At 50.1% G+C, this 4,143-nt stretch overlaps 2 non-coding genes across 2 annotated transcripts; both read right to left on the bottom strand.

The window, feature by feature from the left end:
- Positions 1 to 482: 482 nt before the first annotated feature.
- Positions 483 to 576, bottom strand: TRNAI-UAU. Its single transcript has 2 exons — positions 539 to 576; positions 483 to 518 (listed from the first exon to the last, which is right to left on the bottom strand). It is a non-coding gene; the product is annotated as a tRNA-Ile (tRNA).
- A 1,623-nt stretch (positions 577 to 2,199) lies between these two features.
- TRNAI-UAU lies at positions 2,200 to 2,293 on the bottom strand. The gene is made up of 2 exons: positions 2,256 to 2,293; positions 2,200 to 2,235 (listed from the first exon to the last, which is right to left on the bottom strand). It is a non-coding gene; the product is annotated as a tRNA-Ile (tRNA).
- Positions 2,294 to 4,143: the final 1,850 nt, after the last annotated feature.

Below are 4,143 nucleotides of genomic sequence, written 5' to 3'. Positions count from 1 at the left end.
TCTAAGGGCTTTCTTTTCACCTTTGTTAGTCATGACCAGAATTGCCCCTAGTCTGGTTAATTTGGCCCCACAACTGAGCAGCCTGCTTCTGAGTCTTCTACAGGATGCCTCTATGCTCAGTAGTCTTTCTTTTTTTTTTGAGACGGAGTCTCACTCTGTCGCCCAGGCTAGAGTGCAGTGGCATGATCTTAGCTCACTGCAACCTCCATCTCCTGGGTTCAAGTGATTATCCTGCCTCAGCCTCCCGAGTAGCTGGGACTACAGGTGTGTGCCACCACACCTGGCTATGTTTTTTTTTTGTATTTTCAGTAGAGATGGGGTTTTGCCACATTGGCCAGGCTAGTCTCGAACTTCTGACCTTGTGATCGCCCACCTCGACCTCCCGAGGTGTTGGGATTACAGGCATGAGCCACCATGCCCGGCCAAGAGAAGGGAAAAATTCATTACCATGAAATGTGTGAAATTGCAATGGGAAGAAAACATACTCCAGGTGAGGGTCGAACTCACAACCTTGGCATAACCCACACATATACTGCTGTATAAGTACCAAGCGCTAACCGATTGAGCCACTGGAGCACGTGGTGGTCTTTCCACTCTGGTTGGTAAACCCTGTGCTAGCCTTGCCCGGTCTGAGCCCTGGGATTGTCCTGTCTGCTCTTTTCCGGTGGTCATTCTGCGGGCTCCCACACGGGCCGCACAGTGCTCAGCTGGACTGTGGCCCCTCTGCAGATGGCTGGAGCTCTCCTTGCATTCCTTATTACTCTGCCTTGCGAATCCCACCTGCCTTGGCCTCTCTGAAATCCAGTCTCTATTTCCTCCACTCGGGGAGACTGCTGGACCCTGTGAGTCCCTTTCCTGTGCTACAGCCTGGAAATTCTCTCCAGACAGGAAGCTGGCCAGTCCTAGGATTCATCTCCTTTGTTTCTCATTTCTCAGTGCTCACTGCCCTGTGCTGCTGGTGTGCAGTGTCTGAAAGGCCAAGATTTTGGGTGGGTTTTTACTTGTTTAAGATAGGTAGGTATATCTGGCCGGCGTTACTCCTCCTTTCTGGTTGGAAGACCCCACTTAGATTTTTTTTTTTTTTTTTTTTGAGACGGAGTCTCACTCTATCACCCAGGCTGGAGTGCAGTGGTGTGATCTCGGCTCACTGCAACCTCTGCCTCCCAGGTTCAAGTGATTCTCCTGACTCAGCCCTCAGCCTTCCAAGTAGCTGGGATTACAGGCATGTGCCAGCTAATTTTTGTATTTTTAGTAGAGATGGGGTTTCACCATGCTGGCCAGGCTGGTCTCAAACTCCTGACCTCGTGATCTACCTGCCTTGGCCTCCCAAAGTGCTGGGATTACAAGCGTGAGCCACCGTGCCCGGACTTTTTTTTTTTTTTTTAAATTAGAGACAGGGTCTCCCTGTGTTGCCCAGGCTGGTCTTGAACTCCTGGGCCCAAGCAAGCCTCCTAAAGCGTTGAGATTACAGGCATGAGCCCCTGCACCTGGCCTTAGACTTTTCTTTTCTTTTTTTTTTTTTTTGAGATGGAGTCTTACTCTGTTGCCCAGGCTGGAGTACAATGGCATGATCTCAGCTTACTGCAACCTCTGCCTCCCGGGTTCAAGCGCTTCTCCAGCCTCAGCCTCCTGAATAGCTGAGATCACAGATGCCCACCACCATGCTCGGCTAATTTTTGTATACATATATTTTTTATTTCTTTTCTTTTTTTTTTTTTTTTGAGACAAAGTGTAGCTCTGTCGCCCAGGCTGGAGTGCAGTGACACACTCTTGGCTCACTGCAACTTCAGCCTCCCAGGTTCAAGTGATTCTCCTGCCTCAGACTTCCGAGTAGCTGGGATTATAGGCGCCCACCACCATGCTCGGTTAAATTTTGTATTTTTAGTAGAGACAGGGTTTTGCCAAGTTGGCAAGGCTGGTCTCAAACTCCTGGGCTCAAGCGGTCCTTCCACCTCAGCCTCCCAGGTAGCTGAGACTACAGGTGTATGCCACCACACCTGGCTATGTTTTTTTTTTGTATTTTCAGTAGAGATGGGGTTTTGCCACATTGGCCAGGCTAGTCTCGAACTTCTGACCTTGTGATCGCCCACCTCGACCTCCCGAGGTGTTGGGATTACAGGCATGAGCCACCATGCCCGGCCAAGAGAAGGGAAAAATTCATTACCATGAAATGTGTGAAATTGCAATGGGAAGAAAACATACTCCAGGTGAGGGTCGAACTCACAACCTTGGCATAACCCACACATATACTGCTGTATAAGTACCAAGCGCTAACCGATTGAGCCACTGGAGCACGTGGTGGTCTTTCCACTCTGGTTGGTAAACCCTGTGCTAGCCTTGCCCGGTCTGAGCCCTGGGATTGTCCTGTCTGCTCTTTTCCGGTGGTCATTCTGCGGGCTCCCACACGGGCCGCACAGTGCTCAGCTGGACTGTGGCCCCTCTGCAGATGGCTGGAGCTCTCCTTGCATTCCTTATTACTCTGCCTTGCGAATCCCACCTGCCTTGGCCTCTCTGAAATCCAGTCTCTATTTCCTCCACTCGGGGAGACTGCTGGACCCTGTGAGTCCCTTTCCTGTGCTACAGCCTGGAAATTCTCTCCAGACAGGAAGCTGGCCAGTCCTAGGATTCATCTCCTTTGTTTCTCATTTCTCAGTGCTCACTGCCCTGTGCTGCTGGTGTGCAGTGTCTGAAAGGCCAAGATTTTGGGTGGGTTTTTACTTGTTTAAGATAGGTAGGTATATCTGGCCGGCGTTACTCCTCCTTTCTGGTTGGAAGACCCCACTTAGATTTTTTTTTTTTTTTTTTTTGAGACGGAGTCTCACTCTATCACCCAGGCTGGAGTGCAGTGGTGTGATCTCGGCTCACTGCAACCTCTGCCTCCCAGGTTCAAGTGATTCTCCTGACTCAGCCCTCAGCCTTCCAAGTAGCTGGGATTACAGGCATGTGCCAGCTAATTTTTGTATTTTTAGTAGAGATGGGGTTTCACCATGCTGGCCAGGCTGGTCTCAAACTCCTGACCTCAGGTGATCCACCCACCTCGCCCTCCCAAAGTGCTGGGGTTACAGGTGTGAGCCACTGAGCCTGACAAAGTCTACTCTTACTCTTAAAAAAAAAAAAGAGGCCAGGCGCGGTGGCTCACGCCTATAATCCCAGCACTTTTGAGAGGCTGAGGCAGGTGGATCACAAGGTCAGGAGATCAAGACCAGCCTGGTCAACATGGTAAAACCCCATCTCTGCTAAAAATACAAAAAATTAGCCGGACATGGTGGCAGGTGCCTGTAATCCCAGCTACTCAGGAGGCTGAGGCAGGAGAATCACTTAAACTAGGGTAGTCAGGGCCGGGCGCGGTGGCTCATGCCTGTAATCCCAGCACTTTGGGAGGCTGAGGTGGGAGGATCGCTTGAGGCCAGGAGTTCAAGACCAGCCTGGGCAACATGGTGAAACCCCGTCTCTACTAAAAATACAAAAATTAGCCGGGCATGGTGGCATGTGCCTGTAATCCCAGCTACTCAGGAGGCTGAGGCAGGAGAATTGCTTGAACATGGGAGGCAGTGGTTGGGCCATAGAGGGAGACTCCGTCTCAAAATAAATAAATAAAATAAATAATAAATAAAATAAAAATAAAGTCTACTCTTACTCTTAAAAAAAAAAAAGAGGCCAGGCGCGGTGGCTCACGCCTATAATCCCAGCACTTTTGAGAGGCTGAGGCAGGTGGATCACAAGGTCAGGAGATCAAGACCAGCCTGGTCAACATGGTAAAACCCCATCTCTGCTAAAAATACAAAAAATTAGCCGGACATGGTGGCAGGTGCCTGTAATCCCAGCTACTCAGGAGGCTGAGGCAGAAGAATTGCTTGAACCTAGGAGGTGGAGGGTGCAGTGAGCCGAGATTGCACCACTACTCTCTAGCCTGGGCAACAGAGTAAGATCCTGTCTCAAAAATAAATAAATAAGGCCGGATGCAGTGGCTCACGCCTGTAATCCCAGCACTTTGGGATGTCGAGGTGGGTGGATCACCTGAAGTTCGAGATCAGCCTGGTCAACATGATGAAATCCTGTCTCTACTAAAAATAAAAAATTAGCTGGGTGTGGTGGCATGCACTTGTAGTCCCAGCTACTCAGGAGGCTGAGGCAGGAGAATTG

Source organism: Mandrillus leucophaeus, unplaced genomic scaffold (genome assembly GCF_000951045.1).
Source record: "Mandrillus leucophaeus isolate KB7577 unplaced genomic scaffold, Mleu.le_1.0 Scaffold11068, whole genome shotgun sequence".
NCBI lineage: Eukaryota > Metazoa > Chordata > Mammalia > Primates > Cercopithecidae > Mandrillus > Mandrillus leucophaeus.
Note: the sequence above shows the minus strand (reverse complement) of the source record. Positions and strands in the feature narration are given on the sequence as shown.